We start from the raw sequence: 20961 nt of genomic DNA, 5'->3' as shown, positions 1-20961 counted from the left end.
CTCTCACCTGTAATGAGATATTGTACTTTCTTGATTTCTGCATGGACAGTGAAAAAAAACTTAGAACTTGAGATTTCTAATGGATGGAAAAGGACAAGGTGACATCTGCCTCATTATAAGCATCAGCTTTCTACAGCAGACATGGTCCCCTATACCTCATGCAAAGTTCACGGCACAGATCTAGATGCCAGAGCCAGGCTTAGGCCTAAAATAGCCCAAGTTCTGACATGGAGAAGGACAGAAGAAATATATACCCTCAAATCATGTACAGTCAGCCTGACAACAGAAAGAGAGATAATGTTTTCTTCAAATGTTACACTCATGAAGTGTGAGAAGTCTAATTAGAAACCAATTTATAAGGACTACTCACCATAAGGCTTTGAAGCAGTCAACTGGCTAAAATCTTAAAAACTGAAGAGTGTTTGTGTGGGCACAGGATAATAAACTGGAATATAATTCCAGGAAAAATTACAGTCTGTTTCCCAGGGAGCTTTCAGGTTCAAAGTGCAATGCAGAAACACCTGTGTCATCTTCTAGACTTCACCCAGGCAAAAGTTTTTAACTGATTCCTGCTCAGTCCTTCAATTGAGGCAACAAACCCACTGTTTAGAAGACCATGTTCTAACAAGCTGTTCAAGCTGATGAATGCTGTGCAAGACAAAAAGATGTCTGAGTCACGCCAGAGATGGGTCTGCAGCAAAAATAGAGGGACAGGAATGTATGTAAAAAAGACATCTCCATAACACAAGGGATTCCTGAGGAATAAGCATCCAAAGCAGGACTGAGATGTGATTGATTAGTCCCATGAAAAACTCTCTTATAAGTCACCATGAAGAGTTTCACTGTGAATAGTCTCCATGAAAAGTTGATCATACGGGTTATGCCATGCTGCAGAACAAGAATAAAGATCACTCTGGAAGCTTCAAGCGGGATGATACTCTTAAAAGCCACACTCAGAGATGCAACAAATATTTTCAAAGCAACACTTTCATTATATCCAGCCTGCTAACTATCCAAGCACTTACTTCAGCTAACACAGCTTAACTGATTCCAGGATAGTTCAGTTAATGCTAACACAGTGCTTTGTTTCATGTGTAACTTAGACATATGAAACATACCCTTTATCTCCCTGCATTTCATCTCTCTTTCTGTATATCAGGAATAGTAATCATCACTGGCACTGTGAAAAAATAAATGCAATTACATGAGTGAGGTTTTAAGATATTAGGATGAGGAGAGGCTGGGAGATACCTTTAAGTATGACAAATCAGATGAATCACAGTGTGACAGTGCTGGCTTCATGCTTGGGTATTTTGTGTTTGCCTAGAGTACTGATGCCAAGAGCATTGTGCCAGGCTCCTCAGGCCTCTGATGCTTCACAGGTCCCTCCAAAGCTAACACAGCAGCACAGCAGCTCCCCAATCAGCAGAGTCACCACAATGCACCAAACAGCACTAAGTTCCTCATTCAGGTGACCATTTCTAACCCACCAAATAACTATGTATGGCTACTTCTTCTAGCAGCAGCAGTGTGTAACAGATCACATGGTCAGCAACCAACACCCTAACTACTTTACCTGTTGCTGACAGGCCAGCCATCACATGCAGACAGTGTCAATGAGCCAGCTGTGAACTGGATAAGGTGCAGCTGTGGTCTAGGCAGGTGCCATCTTTTCCAGCCACACCAGTAATCCATTTTCTGGGCTAGGGTCTTTCAGGAAGAGCTGTGGAGCCACTCAGCTGCCCCTAAGTTACTAGGGCTGCACTCCTCACCCACGGGACACCGACTGTTGTACTGCAGGCAACACATGGTACAAAGGACACCTTCACCAGCCATCACCACAAATCTCTGCTTCAGTTCTTAAAGGACAGAAGTGAGACACAGACTAAAATGCCTTACAGACACTGATCTAAGGAGCTGCCAGGCACATCCTCCCTGACAAGATCTATCAGTTTTACACTGGAATAGAAGACAGATGCTTTTGTATTTAGGAAGAGAGTGCAAGCTGTGATCTACTTGCATTGCTGTGTTATTACTAGCCCAAATAATTTCATGTACTACATTTTACACTCTTAACAGGGTGTAAGAATAGGCTTCCCTAACCCCAAAATATCATGATAAACCATTGTTATTTTCCTTTATTTTTCTTTTCTGTCACACCTCTCATTCCAGGGAGTCACAGTGGCTGAAGTTGGCATAAGCAAAGCTTTAAAGAGCCAACAACATTGTTTTTGCTAAGAAGAGGAAAACCAGGGAAAGATCACAGATTCATCCGGGTTGGAAAGGACCTCTGAGATCATCAAGTCCAACCCTTGATCCACTACCACTCTGGTTACCAGACCATGGCACTGAGTGCCACATCAGTCTCTTCTTTAAAACCTCCAGGGACACAGAATCCACCACCTCCCTGGGCAGCCCATTCCAATGCCTGATCACCCTCTCTGTAAAGAATTTCTTCCTAATATCCAACCTAAACCTCCCCTGACAGAGCTTAAGTCCATGCCCTCTTGTCTTACTGACACCTGCCTGGGAGAAGAGACCAACCCCCCCCTGGCTACCCCCTCCTTTCAGGGAGTTGTAGAGAGTGATGAGGTCTCCCCTGAGCCTCCTCTTCTCCAGGCTGAACACCCCCAGCTCCCTCAGCTCTTCCTCACAGGACTTGTGTTGGATCCCTTCACAGCCTCCTTGCTCTTCTCTGGACCTGCTCCAGCACCTCAATCTCCTTCCTGAACTGAGGGGCCCAGAACTGGACACAGGACTCAAGGTGTGGCCTCATCTTGATGAGATGCATAGGTGCTATGCTATACAGTTGCTTAATTATAGTTTCTTAGTAATGCTGGTTTACTGGATGACAAATTGTTGTTTACACACTCATATATGGTCTCTCAAACTATGTGACTCTTCCGGTAAAGAAAGAAAGGTTTCCTAGGTGGGGAAGGCTTTCAGGAAGTAGCAAACTTCACATACATATGTATGTATAGGGTTTTGTCCTGGCCAACAGAGGAAAATTTCCATAGTTATGTTACTGGGTGAGGTTAACCACCCCTTAACTTTCTCTGAGTCCTAGGATTGTTTTGCCTATCACCTCTTCTCCTGTGAAAAGAAAACTTCTTGTGCAAGCCCACAAGCATGTACATTGTTACTTTTCACTGAGCCCCCAAGGAGACAATAACTCGATCAACTCACATTTCCAAAGGTAAAAAACAATTTGCTATAGCAAATACGAAGTTTTTCATGCAGAGGAGAGGGGGTTCAGCAAAACAAGCAATGAAGACCAGAAGAAAAGGCAGCCTAATAGTTTCCAGCATGTAGAAAATTTGAAGTCAAATTCTTACTCTAAATCAGGCACTGGAGGGACCTTAAGCTGGTTCACCTAGACCCTAGGTAAGCTTAACCACTGTTGTCTTGTGCTCAGCAGACCGCTAGCTCTGTGAATGCCTGAAAATCCTGTTGGGTGTCAAAGTTGGAGCCAACTGAATTTAAGCAGCTGAGTTTGTGCCCAGCAGCATGAATTAGTCAAGATTTTCCTGGAAGATTCAAAAACACACAGAAATCAGGTGTGTCTGACCGAAACACCTGGTGGGTAGGGTTTGAAAGGAAGTACCAAGGCTTCTTATAAACATACTGCAATTGTATGCACATCTCCTGTGCTAGCCCATCCAAAAGAGACCAGGCTATGGGCTCTGACCTCTTGATACTGTTCATGTAAAGAATCTCACTCTGTAAAGTTTGAAGCCAGACACTGAAGGTCAAGGATAGATGTAACTTGAAGATGTTGAAATAAAGCTGCTTGATACAGCAGCCAGGAAAATCTGAACCCTTTTTAACTCCATGTTCTTGAAACTTGCCTCCATAGATAGCCAGTGACATATGGGCATTGTCACTGTTCTAGTTATCACAGTTTTTCACAGAGCTAACAGAAACTTTGAGTTTGTTCCAGTAGTGTGAACTAAGACTCGCCCCCGCAAATGGCATTGGCCAGTGGATTAGATAAATGCTCAGAAATCAAGTCAAAATGCTCTGAAGCTAATGACCTGGCATTAAATCATATTCTTCTGGGGAGAAGGTTGCTATGTTTCTGTGATGGAATGTTTTTCTACTTTTAAACCACAGAGTGGTTAAAAAAGGTAATTCGATAATGGTAATAGTAAAAGCATGAGAACATGGTAAAGGCACTGCATTTTCATAAGGCCAAACTAAAAAGATATTTATAACAGTCAGTACCCTTACAACCTCCAAAACATAACCCACAACCATGAAATGAATATGCTTTGGTGACTGCTTGGCTTAATCCAGTGCAAGCTGAAATCAATGGAGAGACATCAGGGACACTGGACTGTGTCCAGAAGTGGACAAATGAAAAGTACAGCACAGAGCAGTGATCCAGGCAGCCTTCAGCCTTCATATATCAGGGTAAGCCCATCAGACACTGGCACAGGAATTCTCAACAGAAAATCCTTGGTAAGGCAGAAATTGCCTCATTTTTGAGATATTATGGGCATATTTTTCAACACCAAAGCTAAGGTCCCAAAGACATAACTAAGGCTTTCCACGGGGCTTAGCAAGTTCACTGTGAGTCAGGTTTAGCAAGGCATCATTCCCTTCTTTGCAAATCCTGTTAAATTTTTTCCACTCTCTCACCACTGTGTTTCCAGTAAAGAGGGGTCAGCACAGACTAAAGAAAGCAAAAAAAAGAAATCTCAGTTGCTTAGCAGTAAAACATATGGACAGTTTCTACAAACAGCTTGGATGTTTTGAGTGCCTGAGTGCTGAAGTCCTGCAAATGGGCTGTTTCAAAGAGGACTGGACAAAAGAAAACTGAGAATTCTCTATGTTTGCCACTGATGCTCAGCAGAGTATCTCTGCTTCTGAGATTTCTGTATTTCCACGGACGTTTTCAGTAACTGTTACATAAAATGATCCACTTCCAAATCTCCTAAAGAGGTTCAAAAGACCTCTGTCTTTCTCTCTCTGCCTCATCCTCCTGCCTGCTTGTGACTAGAGCTGGGAGAAACTCATACACGACTTGATTCTGAAACTCTCCTTCTCCTCACTCTCTCCTAGATAATAAAGGCTCTCTCAGCTGACAAACCAACTCCCCAGGAATTCAGCATGGTTCAGATTAGTGTCTGCACAGTGACAGAATATGAAGCTGTGTTAATTTAAGGGAGCTGCTATAATACTGATCTATACATGTGTAAAATGAGATCTTGCTTGATTTAGTGAGGCAATGTGAGGACAGACAGAGGCAGTGGAGAGCAGACAGAGCAAGACCTCCTGGTCATCGTGACTCAGCATAAGAGCACTGCTACTTCTTTTGTTCTTCATCTTCCTCTAATATAAAAATAACACCCAGATAGACAAGAGATACTCACTGCACAGGGAAAACCCAAGAAACATGAAGATCCATTAAAGGATACTGATTCGTTGGACACATTAATGCTAAATACTGCAGATATAAGATGATTCAATTGCCAACTAAGAAATGTGGCAAATATATGAGCAATAGTTGTTATATGCCTCCTGAGATCAACTTGACCTATGCAATTAATTCTCTATTCTTTCCCTTTAAACTGACTAATAACACTAATAAAATATTTACTGTGTACTGTAAAATATGTATAATATTGCCTTTAACTGTGTAGTTGCCAGAGAAGGCACAGGTAAAAAAGATCAAGCAGCTTATGAAAGGTGGCTGAAAATTATTCAAGCAATGCCTCTCCATACACATATATTTTTCCCTCTAGGAAGAACAACTAGTTCTTAAATATTCTTATTGATGGTAACTACATCAAAACTTCTTCCAGAATCTTCCGGAGAAATGTCTTTCTTTTTTTTAAGATCAGATTGGATTTTCTAAGTATAAGAGTTTGTTGCTCATAAATGGAGAAAAAGCTGCAAGAGATGTGAAACACACATCCGAAACTATGGTGTCTCCCAGCTGAGTAAATTGAGGGTCATGAACAATTAAGAGGTGCCTACTATAAATGTTCTTTTCTGATGATGGGAAGTATATGCAGGAGCTCTTCCTTTGCACAAATTCACTGGGGGAGAAAAGCTGTTGGTTATCAGCTGCTGTGCACACTCATCAGGGACTAAGTGCAGCCAGTGTCACAGTACTTAACTGGCTCCCAGGAAAGGAGAAGCTTGTGTCAGAGACAAGGAAGACACCCAGCTCCTCCTTCAGGAAGCACCAAACAAACACAGCCTCTTGTATAACGCATCGCTCACAGATGAGAAACGAACACGCTGAAACTTGATAAGGGACCAAATAATGATTTGCACGGAGACCTCAGCTGCTGGTGCCAAGCCACCTGCTGCAGAACCAACCCTGGTCTGTCCTCCTCTGCATCACAAGTATCCCTGGCACCCAGCCAAGGTGGCACAGAAGTCAACTAACAAATCAGAAACCGGAGGCAGGGGAAATATTTCAATCTTCACTTGAAAGATGCCGGAAACTGCCCTTGCTGAAGCACTTCCTCTTGAAGCTCCACACCTTGATTCCCTGGCTTCAGCCTCACATGTTTCCTTCATCAGAATTAGCCTGACAATGCAGGGGAAAATGGCAAAGGGATTTGTTTACACTGTACATGGGCTCCCTGCTCACCTGTTACATGATTAAGTGGTTGTATAAATGGCCCAAGATGTCACATTCCTCATCCAGGCACTGAACCTTGAAATAATCCAGGCAATGTGATCCTTGAGTAGCTGGGAGGTCTATTTGTGAGAGGATATGTTGAGCAGGACTGCAGCATAGAGTATTCCTTCCATTTTTATGGGAGCGTTCATCAGTGGATCATCGTCTGCAGACAGAGACATTCAGACAGTGTTGATGGGAAAGAGTTTCCATGACCTGTCCCAAATCTGGCTGCACATCAGTGAGTTCTCAACAAGGTTTCCCTTATCTCCCTTTTTTCTGAGGACAAGCATAAAGGGCAATCAATGGCAAGTACACCACCTTGTTAAAAACAAGTAGAGGTGACCTTACGTAAGTATTTTCTCTCTCAACCCCCCTCCACACTGATTATCAGATCTAGAGCTGACAGAAATTTGTGAAAACTTTAACACAGACTTCAGAGGACTCCATAACTAGTCCTTTTTCATCTATCCATTTCAACTACAGACAGTATTTTATGCAACTCATTCTATTCAATAAGTTTGGTGCCATTTACCTACAGATATCAAAGCATTTCCCAGTTATTAACAGCTCATCATAACAGACGCAAATGTTATTATATGGCTGATCCTACAGCTCCTGAAAATTATTCTAAGTGAGGGGAAGAAAGTTATATATAGAGAGGGTCATACTGAGTTAGTGCCACAACTCTGACAGGAATCCCACTCACTCAGCCCTAAGGCACATTTCTTGTATTTGAATACTGGATTTATTTCAAAAAGACTCTGAAGGCAACATGGTTTGAACACTATGTCTGTTTCTCCTGGCATATCCCTGAAGGCGGTTCTCACCTGTTGCCCTCTAATGCAGTAACAGAGCATGTTGTTCAGTTTTCAGGAAAAGCAAAGCACTCAGGCAAGCCTGATAGTAAATGCCAGCAGGCCACCCACTGAACACCCAAGAGGCACTTGTCTGCCACCTATAGGTCTTTCAACCATAATTGTCCCCCAGTTCCTACCAAAAAAAGGAGATCTATAATAGTAACTATGAACAGAGTATAGAGCAGAATGGGTGCTGTATTCACACAGCCAGGAATAGTGCTTGCTTAGAGATTTGGTATTCCCCAAATTGATGCCTTGTTATCTTCTTTGGAACAGGTTGCCCAGGGAAGTTGTGGATGCCTGCTCCCTGGAAGCATTCAAGACCATGTTGGATGGGGCGTTGAGCAAGCTGGTCTAGAGGAAGGCTGGAACCAGATGATCTTTACAGTCCCGTCCAACCTGTCCTGGTTTGGGCCAGGATAAAGGTGATTTTTCTGTCTTGTACTTGTTTTTTGCTAAGTCTCTTGTAGGTAGTTGCACTTGCTGAAATTAACAGCAAGTTTCTCAAACAGAGTATTCCACCCCATATACGTCATCCTCAGTATAATTTGAGGGATCACGAGGGCCAAGCCACACCCTTACCAGCTGATTGGCCTCACCTGAGAGCACCAGCAGAAGTGCTGGGCACCACCCCCTTATCAGCTGATTGATCTTACCTGTAATGCTATAAAAGGCCACCAGCAGAAGCTTCCGTTGGCTTGCCCTTCCTGCCTTTCCTGCTTCCCTTCCTCCACCCGGCACCCTGGAAGGATCCCATCCATTTGCCTGCCTGTGTTCCTGCCTCCAGCTCCCGATTGCTGCCAACTCCAGGAGTCCAGCCTGGACTTTCCCAGGGCTGCCCTGCAGCCTCGGTTGACGTGAGAGCTATTGGGGGAGAGGGGGGAGGAATGTGGTATCCATTTTCTTGTATATATATATATATATATATATATATATATATATATATTTAGCAATTTTCCCCATTTATCATTACTGTTTCATTAAACTTGCGTAGTTTAGTCTCCAACCCATAAGTCTTTCTCCCTTATTCTCTCTCCTTTCTTATGGTGGAGGAGAGAGAGATTAATAGAGAGCGTCTGCCATCGGTTTAATTGCCGGGCTAGTGTTAAACCGTGACACAACCCAAACCATTCTGTGATTCCATGATTCTGCACCATGGGCTGGCAATTCTTCCAGATAACTCACCCTCTTGTACTGGCACATGCCACAGAAAGACAACAGGGCTCCTGCTAGTCTTTCATGGCACAGGCCAATAGGCTGAGGCCCAAACAACCTTTCCCCCCTCTTCCAGGACAGTGGTACAGAATGAGCTTATCCATGATGTGGGGCCCATCCCTCCCTCTGAAACACCGAAACATCTTCCTTGGCTAACCAGCAAGCAAAAGTCTTACCTTGTCCTCAAACACAGCAGTGCCTTTGTTTTTACAAAAAAAAAAGGATCCAAGTATCCAATCTTTCATGAAAAAAAACAACTTTCTGGCTAACAAAGGAGGAAGCTTATTTTTTTTAATTTTCTTTTTTAATTTTCAAGAAACCTGAAGAAATTACGACACTTTTAGATTAATTAATGGAATTAAAGAATTTTTTAAAAATTATTTTTCAAATAAAAAAGAATAATCTTCCGATTAATCTGTCTGCAATTAGAATTAATTCCCAGTATTTACTAAATGTGAGTTCATACTTAAGGATAGTGAGACTTACATAAGTAAGACTAATACAAAAAGTAATCTCATTATTCATCAAATGGCAATGTCCTTCAGTTTTTCACGAGATATTGGATCTAACTGGTGTAATTTATTATTTCCCAGAAAAAGTGTGACAAAAAGGTATTGGATGGTCTGGGGGGGATCTCTTAGAGAAAATATGTGACATGGTATCTTTCAGCTGTTTCAATGAATGGTCTCTCCTGCACTTTGAAAGACAAATGATACATCAAATAGTCAAACTGCTGCTAATTCTATTCTAGTTTAAAGGAACTCTGGAAGACATTTTATTTTAGGTGATTTTAAAGCTGGCTAAACCTCCTTAATTTAAATTTATGTTAGAAGCCCATCTAGCACCCAATCCAAAGGTCTGGGAAAGAACAGCTCTCATTCTGCAGAACCAAACAGACCAAAGCAGCTCAACTGTACCAGAGTCTCTACCCTCTTGCATTTGTTCAAGCTCTCCAACACAGGGACTCATTTTTGTGTTCCTGTCTTTATTTATTTGTACCTATTACAATCCATGCCTAATTTGTCTTGGATCTACAAGGGGTAACCACAGTCTGTTTAGGAGCAACCAGTACATGGTTTTGCTTAGTAGCATCATATTCAACTGCATGCAAGGATGATTTATTTCCAAAACCTAACATTTAACATTGACAATGCTTATTTCTTGAAAGATTGCAAGAATAACACTTCAAATTGTGTACAAGGTAATACATAAGCTCAGTGTAACCACATAAAAACTCACCTGCTTCACCCCATTTCATATTTCCAGCCCATGATTCTTTTGGAAGAAGTAAATCAGTACTCCCTCATTTTTATATGCCTGAATAAAACAAATAAGCAAGATTACATTAATTTAAAAGAAATTCAACATGCAGGTGAAAACTGTTAGCATTTCCCTGATTTTATTAGTACTGAATGACAAAATCTTGCTCGCAACTGAACTTGACCTTGCAGATCAGCAGATTGGTTGATAATGCAATTACAGTATCTGGTATAGTTATCAACAGCCAGAGCAGATCAGGCAGCTAGCAACAGAAAGAATAATTTTCTTCTTTTCATGTACCCTTTTCTTAATCTAACAACCTACAAAGCAGTCTATCTACTTATTTCAGATCAAAATAGCCTTACTAAAAAAAAATTGACACCTGGCAAGGTAGCAGTTTCTGATAACTTTCTTAAATGAAGCAGATGAATTGCAGATTCAGGTCTTTTCACTAAACAGCGTGTAAATACACACACTGCACATGCTGCCCCCAGAAACTTTTGCCTTTCAAAATAAAGACAACAGGATTCTGTAAGATCCTTTAAATACATAAATGACAAGCTACTTCTGATCTGTTACCCTCTTTCCTGAACCTTGCAGGATTTTTACTTCAGTTGCAAAAAGTAGCCAACAGAGAAGGTACTTCCATAGGTTTTTCACCAGCAGAAATTTCCCAAATAGCACTAGGCCAGTCCCCTAGCAGTGAAGATCACAAAGATCAGCTCTTCTTCTTTCCTTGGGTGGCCAAGAAATCTACCCAAGGTGTTGATAATTAAGACAGAGAATGTGTGGATTTCTGGTATTTTCTTATTTTTACATGTTGAACTCTTGTATTTTGACACACATCTTGGGAGCTGCCTTGGTTTAGCGCCGTGCTGTTTTGGAAGATGGGGGTGGGAGGGGAAGGAAGCAAAGGGGGTGGCTCCTGTGAGAAGCTGCTGGAATCTTCCCCAGTTCTAATCCTGGCCCCACCTCTGCCCCAGGCTGAGCAGATAAGGAAATGTGGATGTGGCTATGAGAGTGACATATTCAAGAAGGGGGAAACGAAACTGCAAAAATATTAAAACGGAAACTTGCAGAAGAGAGGAGGAGGTGAGAGAGCAATGCCAGAGAAAAGACACCCAGGTCAGTGAAGAAGGAGGGGGAAAGGTGCCTGAGCAGAGATTTCCCCACAGCCTGTGGTGAGATGGCAGATGTGCCCCTGCAGCCCATGGAGGAGCACAGCGGAGCAGTCCCTGAAGGACCACGGTGGGATAAATGTGGATTTGTAGCCCCTGAAGTGTCATAGGAGGGCAGATGTGAAGCTGCAGCCTGTGCAGGATCATGGAGAGGGGCAGATGTGGATCTGCAGCCATGGAGGACCCCGTGCCAGAGGAGGTGACTGCTCCTGCAGCAGCCCTGACTCTGTGGAGCAGTTCCTGAGGGACTGCACCTGTGGGAGGGACTCATGTCCCAGGGGTTCCTGAAGGGCTCTCCCGTGAGAGGGACCCCACATTGGAGTCAGAGAAGAATGTGAGGAGTCCTCCCCCTGAGGAGGAAGGAGCGGCAGAAACACCATGATGGGAACTGACCCTGAACCCCCCCTGCCCTGTGCCCTGAGAAGGAGGCAGCAGGGAAGGGATCCGGGACCAGGAGGAAGGGAGGGGTGGGGGTAAGAGGAAGGTATTAACATCTGACCGTGTTTTCTCTGTCTCCTTGTAGATTAAACTAGGCTGTTTTCCTTCCCAGGTTGCATCTATCTAGTTTTTGCCTGTTACCATAACTGGGGAGTGAAAACCTCCCTCTCTGTGTCTCGATGAAGGAGCCTTTGGGTGGATTTTCTCCTCCCTGCCCCACAGTGGGGAAAGGGGTGAGGGAGTAGAGGCCTGGCTGGTGCCAGCCGGCCAGGAGCCGAACCTACAATCTAGTTTGTGAAAACACCTTTCCTTGCGCTTGCTGAGGAGGTTGGGCTTCAGCCTTACCAGGGTGGGAAAAAAATCACTTCCCAGAGAAGTTGTGTTGCAGCCGAATAGCATCTCAAAATCATACGGACTTCCAAAATACCTCGTTCCATGGGGACCCACAAGGTGGGTGTCCCTAGGGACAAAGAAGGTGTCCCGAAGCTTCTGCTGGGGGAAAAGCAACTACTCTTACCTCAGGCACCTTTACAGGCCAAGCAGGTCATTCAAAACAGCCAATGGCTTAGTCAGCCACTAAACCTTGCCACCTGCCCATGCATCCTATTACATTCTCTCAGCACAGGGGAAACAAATTTAACTAGCTTATGACAATCATTCACACTCTTTCCTTGAGGAAGAAAACTAGGGGACTAATTGGGTGAAAGACCATTTATGTGGCGCTTTCTGACACTGGTTTTTCATTGTAACAAAAGAAAATCTTTTCAACAAAAACTAGCCCAAATTTCTGCCAAGCCATAAGAGATTTCTCTCATTATTACAGGTTTAAAAAAAGGAAGAAGAAATAAATTATAAAATCGTTTAGGTGTGTGTGGATACACAAGGGAATGTTCACCCAGTTTGGTCCCTATTCAGAAAAATCTTTGTATAAAATGAAAGGTCAGAATGATATTCAGGTTAAGCACTGATCTCACAAAACTGGAAACTGCTATCAGTTAGTAAAATTACCCTTGGGTCAGAATTTTGGTGGTACCTGTGCGCTCTTTTTTTCCCTTGTATCATCTAGTTTACTGTAAAACTATCAACATGTTTGACCACTTTATAATGACAAAGAGATGGCTATAGTAGAGATGAAGAAACAAACCAAACATGGAATGAAAAATAAATAAAACAGAAATTAGGAACAGCCACCATTAATACTCAATCTAAAAGCAAACTGAGGAAATGCACTTGCAAAGATTAGGAGAGAACTGGGTTCTGTTCATGGCAATGAGTGATTTGTAGAGGTTGTGACATGGCTGATAAAGTTTCAACTTCATGTGACCAATCTAAATCTGGTCCAGTTTTGCACTGCTCAAAATGGTACAATGTGATGTTGGTGGCTGTAGAAATCAGATGATTTAAATCTAACTTCTCTCAGAGGGCAGAAGTCAGTATTGTAAGGATGCTTCCTAGGAAGCTCAGAATAACAAGGGTTATTTGTTAAGCAAAATGTTCTGCTCATTTTTACTCAACATCTAGCTTGAGGGATGCCTGACCAAACCTACTGCACAGCTGCACCTGCCTATTTATTTGTTTATATACTGAAACTGCAGTAAACTCCTCTGTTAGGTGGTAAGAATACAACCACTGAGAATACACATACAACATTTCTAATCAACCCAGAAGCCATTATTTCTGTCCCTCAAAGGAGATTCACTAAATTTGGTACTTCTTCATTCAACATTTATTGCCTTTCATTAACTCCAAATGAAACACGAAGTCTCTAAAACAAAAATAATGTTCCCTTCATTCCCAAAATGCTGGCTTTGCAAACTCAAGCACACATTTGCCAAAAAATTAAGCCTTTCTACCAGCACCAACCAGTGTAGTCTGCAGTCCTGCACTATGTGACACAGTCATAACCCTGCAGCTCTCTTTAGAACCTATTCACAATCCTCTGAATCTGACGGGCTAAATCATCACAGGTCAAAACCCAGTACATATCCTGATGATTACATGGGAAGGACATAATACCCTGTTCTCTAAAGTCCATTTTGAGAGTTAGAAGGAAGCATAATCTTTAAATCTTTATACTGTTCATCAAAACTACAATGCGGGCAGGATTCAGAATGCATCCTGCAAGCCATTCTGCAAACTGCAATAGCACCACACTCTTTTGCCATAGAAGAACAGCTCCTTTGTACCCTTTCTCCACCCAAACAAGACCTGCAGGAGAAGCCAGTCAGAGAATCAGCCTTACTACCAAGCAAATGTAGGTCAGTAAAGGTTGTGTAGGCCTGGGGATGGCAGTGACCTTCACCTGAAAAATACCTGCCCCGACAATTATATCAAGGACCCTTTAATAATGGCTTGCTTTATCCTGACTTGTCTAATATACAAATGTTAGGCAGTTGTTTGAGTTTCAGAATTGTATCTCCCAGCATAATGAAACAGAATCGAAACGTGACCATGTCACTTGCTTCACACTTTAGTACCCATCATGCCTCAAATACGAGACTGGCATGGGAAAAAAGAGAAACCTATATTTGGAATACAACAGTTGATCAGCTGTGAAAACATCCCCCATCCAGACTGATCTTCTATGGGGGAACTAATGCTAAAACTTGGTAACTGTAGTTAGATGCTGTAAATGATTTGCATCAGAAATGTGGAGTAAAAAACCAAGGTCTTAATGACAAGTAAAATCCAACCCACATCATTTGTTTCTGAGCTCTATTGTATCCTTCCTTCTGATCAATTTTATATTTTTCTTATCAAAAGATACCTTCAGAAAGTTTCACCAGAATAAGTACAGGAGTACTGTTTGTGTATCATAGGTTCTCAAGCTTCAACTTGTTGAAAGTTTATGTTTTTACATTGGCTTTTATCCCTCATCTATTTCCCCTGGAAAAGGAGTGGACTGTGCCAGCAGTGTTCTCCACTAGAGAGAAAGCTGGTGAGAGCACTGAGCACCATGCTTGTGGTAGGAAGGGAAGCCCTACAGCTCCACAAAGTTCAGTGCCTGGTGCATACCAGTTTCTGTCTCCACCAGATTTCTGTCCCCACCTGATTTCCACGTTTCTCTTCCAAGACCTGAAGCAGCAGTAACACATGCAGGTACTGCTGTGCCCCATTTGGAATTCAGATGGCTTAACTTGCATCTTTTTGCCAGAGACAGAGAGCATTTGTGTTTTCAAGCCATCAACTGCAGTGACTTCACAGAAAGAACAAGTATTATCCAGCACTATTCAATAGCATTAATTATAATACAAATCTTGTTCCCAGGCTCATTTGCCTCCTCCCAGGCTCATACTGGTGCCTGACTTGCTCTTCACCATGAATTCCCACTCTTCTTAACCACTGAGGGCTGAGCAATAATTTGACAGACTGAGGATACCACCAGCAGGATAGTCTTTCAAGCCTGTTGGCATGTCAAGAGCTATTTATTTTCTTAGTGCCTCTGGCAACTTAAAAATTACAATCTCTAGGGTTTTTGTAGCAGGAATGCAGCTCTCAGAGTGGCTGCTAACCTGGCTGCCTTGCTGTGCTTTTGGAGCCAGTTCTGCGGATGGAGGATAATGAAGTGATGCCAGGCACAGCTCCAGCACAAGTGGCTGCAGAGATTTGTCTCCCTGCAGGCTGATGAACAAGCATTACCTGCAGAACCTACCACCTGGTGTCCCATGAAGAAAGTAAGTGGCCTGCTTAGTTTCCTGGAAATTTTCCTTTGTTTCTCTTTGAAATTATTAAGCCTTGAATTGGTTTTAAGATCAGATGAGAGAGCTAATTCTATAGGATAATGCATATTTCAAACTAACATCCAAATGAACCCAATAAGAAAACCAAAATTCTACACATGAGCTTAGCATTTTCTTGTGGCAGCAGCTTGTTTGCTGCTTTTTGAGTTAACTGTGCACAGCTATTAGAGCCAAAGTGCCACAGACCCTTGGCAGCCACCACGACTCTTCACATAGCTAGTCTGCCCTTTTCATAAATTTTAATCCCTATTAGGCTCTCATGGCCTAGCTGTTACTGTAATACAAGTGAGTAACTCTGGAGACTTAAAGGAGGCTGCAGAGATCAATACGAGGTGGTTTTTCGCTGTAGGACCATATAAATAATGGGAAACACATAAACCTTCAAAATTAAGGGACATCTTCCCATTGATACTACTTCTAGCATTTATAATAAGGCACCTCCAAATTGCCACAGAGGGACAGCCATAAGCATTTCCACTTGCCTTACAACAGAACTAGAACTTAAATATACATGTCTAAGCATGATCCAGACTGACAATCTGAAAAATCTCGACTGGAGGCAGAAGAAAGAAAAACCCTAAACCACCAATTCAGAACAAAACATGTGGAATACAAGAAAATCCTTTAAACAAGCATGGTGGTGTCTTATTTTGTTTTCAATGTGCTGAAAAAAATGGGATTTTTTTCCAGCAAGCCATTATTTTTCTCTTCATTAGATTCACGTTTGTATCCATAATCATTGCATCACAGTGTTAGTTCTTACTTCTTTTATCCCATACTACTGGTTGTCATCAGAGGTTTTTACCGGATTTCTTCCTTGCCTTTGGCAATGGAATATATTTCATCTTGTGCTTATGCACAGAAAACATCCTGAAATTCTGCTGGTTGTCTGCAAAAAGTGATTGTTCTTTCTTTAGTGTCAATGTAACCAATACTCTTTCCAGTTGCTTTCACTAAATTGTATGTTTAAGAGGTTAGCACCTTGTCCTAGCAATAGGTGTAAATTTTGTGTTTAAGCCCTGTGCTGAGTCAAGGTCTAAAAATGTAGTTCTCCTTTTGTGGTCAAGCAGGGAGGAAGAAGGCAAAGATAAAGCAGAGGAGACCTAAGGAGGAGAAGGAATGAGACAGAAAAAGCAAGAGAGATAGCAGAGAGATAAAACCACCGAACTATTCAGTTAACAATTTTGTTGCATTTGATATGTATTTCCATCTGTGCATTCTGCAACATGTACTTGGTTTGTTTGATTGCTCACCTCTGTTAACAGTGAGGTTCCATTTCCATACTCAATCTAAGGCAATATTTATAATATGAAGTATGATTAAATCATACTACTTGGAAATTAAATCTCTCTGGAAGAGACAGATAATTCTTAAGATAGGAAATCACAGTAGGTCCCATGATTTGGATCAATCAACACATTTATATATCACCATTACACTGCTCTATATTGTTTATGCCTTTTATATGAGAACAGGAAAGCAGGGACAAAATAATCGTCATAAATTCCTCAGAAAGATACAGTCAATTTTAAAATAATTCTTTGGCATGCATGCTGTATGATGGCTATAAATATGGTGAAAATCTTTAAACAATATTTGAGACCACAGGTACACGTTCGTCAGTAAATAAACCATAAGCTGTGACATAGCTGAACTTCCATCACTGGCTTTTTTTAAAAAAAAAGCATTCAAAATGCAAGTAAGGAAATGCAGGTTACTTTGGTATTGCCCTTTAGGATATGTACACACTTTTGAGAATGCCATAGGGTGCCTCTCCACATCTCTAGGGAACTAATTGTGTTTAAAAATGTGGCACTTAAAAGAGGCAGGTTCTGCAATCAGGCTGTAGGAATGTGAATTTACAAATGTATCAGTCTCTTTGTTCCCCTTCTATATTACCACAGACTTGGGATGTTTTGCTCTCAATAAATACTTTTTTTTTTCCTTAAATACACAGGCTCTTTCTGTAACGCATCACAGTGTCAGTGGCTGATTGCTAGGGGGAGATTAACTGGTGAGTTTATGTAGATTGCTAAAGTAAAAACCTGGTTCTGATCTGCAAGAGCTCATCAGAATCAGAAACAGAATCAGAAAAATACTCTTCCTGACAATCTTTTCGCTCCGTGCTTCGAATTTATCCTCCTGCTACCTTTCTCTTTTGACCCAGATGGTATCTCCTCTCCTCCCTTCACAAAATTCCTGTTTCTCTTAACCTCAGCTACCCAATTCTGCCACATTGTCATTTATCATGCTCAGCCCGCCCAAGCAGACTCCTTAAGTGTGACTCTCATTTTCTTTTTTTTTTTTTTTTTTGACTTACTAAAATGTAGAATGCCCATTTCAAAATTTTGGGATTCCACCAAGTTGCTCCATGGGATCTACCTGGATCTGGGTGGGATCTCAGCATCATTAACCCCTTCACTGAAGAAGGATTTTACATGCCATAAAATGCTCAGACTGAGTCAGGAAGAAGTCTACAGTGTCTTGCTGCTCCTCTGTTTTGTTGGACACATTCCCAGACAGACAGCCTGACCTCGTAGGGTGGTAATATAATTCTCCACATCCTCCACTTCCTTGCACTTCTCTCATTATCACAAACACTGTTACTGCTTTGAAAAGCACAGTGCCTTGAGAAGTGCAGTTTTCCAAGTGACTGACTCTCCAAGGCAACTTTTGAAGGAAGCCATCTAGATTGCTCAGAAGCCTACATCTCCTCACAAAGCCAAGAGGCCAAGAAAAACTGAGTGTCATTTAAAACACTGAAAAAACGTTGACACCTCTGGTAAAACAACAGCTGCACATTCGACAGCACAGAGAAAGTTGTGTTCAGATGTCTGTACTGTCCTGATGCAAGAACGATATCAGACTGTCCTCCCTCTGAGGGGCTTGGCTGCCAACTGACTTACACATTCAGAAAATGAACTGAAAATGTCTGTTTCATTTTCTCTAATGGTCTTACTTGTCAGTCTGCAAGTAGAATAAAAGCAGTCTAACCACAAAGATGAGCATAGACCGTTATTTCATTACTTCAGGTTAATCAGAAGGAAGTATTCACTTATACAGTCATGTCACTACCTGACAAAACCAAAATATACTATGTTTCCTACTCACTAACCCCTATATTTATATTCTTATTCAGCCTCACAAAATTACCATTCTCAACAGGGAAAATCTTCAAGGTTCCAACAGCAATTTGGGGTAGAAGCCATGGCCTACTGGAGTAAAGGTCCTCCACGGTTGGCCGTAGCAGATATATCCTTTATTTCAGCCTTGATGGATGCTTTGGTGAAGGATGTAATCTCAGGCTGTCCTGAGTTCGATGAAGCTGCTTCAAATTTATGTGATTTCTCAGGGGGTTTAAGACTTAGAAAGGTCGTAAATGATCTAGATGATCCGTGATGTCCCTTCCAGCCTGGGATTCTATGATGCAGTGATAAAAATGAGCCCAAGACATAGCCTGCCAGCAGTCTATACTTTTAGATTGTAACATTTTGTCTCAAACCATGATTTCTTAGGATCATGGGGAAGATGTTCCCAATGAATACCAGTTGCCCTCTGAGTGCATTGCTGAGGCCTGCAGACCTCTGGGACACCTTCTTCCACTCCGTTTCCCCTCACCTCAGAGTTCGCAGGGCTGTTTCTCACATTTTTTTTTCCCCTCCCTCCCCACTGCAGGGCAGCATTTTGCCTTTTCTCACCCAGCCTCTCCCTGGGGTACCCACCTGTGGCTGCAGGGCTCAGCAGTGCCCCCAGTGCCCTACGGTGGGGCTCTTGGTACCAGGAGTGTCCAGCTTGGGACAGCCTCAGCAGGGGCCATCCCACAGCCCCCCACTGCCAACACCCCAACACCTGAACAAAATGCAGACAGTAAGAACATATTTGTCACTGGGGACTGCCAATAAATAGTTATAAAAGAAGTGACAAAAGGCATGCATACACTAAAAAGGAACATTTCTAAACAACCTGTGTATATTGACAGCACTCACTGTTGACTTCCATTCTTGCATCTCTGTCGGCCTTCACCATCACCAAACAGGTATATCTGCTTGGCCCTCTCAGGGACAAGGAAGGGGAATTATCCTGTTTCACTGTGAGAAGTCCCAGTGAAGCAGGACATGGCTTTATTCTGGTCTTACAGGATGTTCAGGGCAAGATCACATTTTCAATTGCCATCATATTCCCTTGGAGTGCAGGTCAGTGTTCAGCCTGCAGTTACTTGTTCGGGAAACTGTCACTAAAACCTTCAAGCTTGAAGAAAACAAAAAAAAGCCCACCATTAGCAAATGAGGCATTTTAGAATTTTTGCCCTGTACCTATGATGCAGGTTGGCAGTTGTGGAGCTATGTGGCTAAAGTAACACCACAAAGGAGATTTTTAGATTTCTGTGGATAGCTAAATGCTCTGTGTTGTACTACTAGACTGAGGAAATGAAATTGCTTTATAAACAATAGATAACATGGACCAAAGAGCAGATATCAAATGGATACTTAAATGAACATGGTATGTTATGCTAGAAGCTAAAGAACTTCCAGAAAAACCATCATCTACTGCTACCTGGTGTACCTCCATGAAGGTCTACACATGGACCAAATTAATCCTTGCTCAGGATCTGATTAGCATGGGTAAGCACATATCCACTTCTACCAGTAACACATCCTCCCATAAAGCTTTTCTTGCAACTCTATTAAATAAAGTCCAAAATGCAGCTAAAACTCATTTGGATATGTCTCTGTATTTTCATATCAGTCACTTCGTGACTCACTATGTGAGAACAAAAAGAACGTATCCTCCTTTAAGAAGAGCAGCAGTGTCATGGAGATGTCAGTCCTCCCTTTTTTCATTCCTCAGATATGTTTCCATCACACCACAATGAGCCTTAAGCCTAGCCCAGAAGCAGGGAAGAAGCTTTGTCTACCCACTGCCCTGATACCTTCCTTGTTACAATAATGAGAAAAAAACCAAACCAGGACATCAGCTATGCTAATTTAGAACCTCTTCACCAGGAATTTAACTGAAGCCATCCTAATGCACAGCAAAAAGGACATTAGGAAGCTATTAGAAGTAGGAACTTTGGGGATAAAATGTATAAAAACATTTTAACAGGTGAGAGAGGTGTCCTCCATTAAGTGTCCTCGAGTCAGCTTTCCCCCAGCCACCTCCACTCTCGGCAGGTAACTGGCACTGCTCTAATCTATGGCAACTTGTACCAGCACTTGCTGTATACTTTGCTCTTACTGATGTAAATCATATGCAAAACAGCCAGACCCATTTCAGCAGGGTGTTTACGTTCATTTGAACAGCTGTTCTAAAATAACAGCTCTTCCATCCACAGAGTTATTTTGCGTGTCTTGAAGTGATGAAGATTCAGGAACAAAATATTCCTGCATGGAAGAACACCATTACTTGGTAATTAAGCACATTGTAATTCATGGCACCAGAGAAATGCCAGCAAGGCAGAATTGTCCTCTGATTAGGATAACAGAAAAGGATTCAGAAAACAGAGTTTTGCCGTGGTTTCCTCGTTAGTCTCTTCTAGGCCCTGTTTTCTGTCCATAAAGCAGGAAGAACAGTGCTCACTTGCAAAACAGAAAAATTTATCTCATTTGTAGCATCCCAACTCTTCTGTGTATGTT

General features: G+C 42.1%; 1 long non-coding RNA gene across 9 annotated transcripts in view; it reads right to left on the bottom strand.

Annotated features, from left to right (window-relative positions):
- The window catches only part of LOC139803196 (uncharacterized), a 186803-nt gene that overhangs the window by 157156 nt on the left and 8686 nt on the right, over window positions 1–20961 (bottom strand). For all 9 annotated transcript variants that reach the window (XR_011728934.1, XR_011728931.1, XR_011728946.1 and 6 more), the window contains exons 2-3: window positions 9952–10029; window positions 6608–6803 (exon numbers count right to left, since the gene is read on the bottom strand). This is a non-coding gene — a long non-coding RNA (uncharacterized lncRNA). The remainder of the gene's footprint in view (window positions 1–6607; window positions 6804–9951; window positions 10030–20961) is intronic.

This window comes from Heliangelus exortis, chromosome 1 (genome assembly GCF_036169615.1).
Source record: "Heliangelus exortis chromosome 1, bHelExo1.hap1, whole genome shotgun sequence".
Lineage (NCBI taxonomy): Eukaryota > Metazoa > Chordata > Aves > Apodiformes > Trochilidae > Heliangelus > Heliangelus exortis.
Note: the sequence above shows the minus strand (reverse complement) of the source record. Positions and strands in the feature narration are given on the sequence as shown.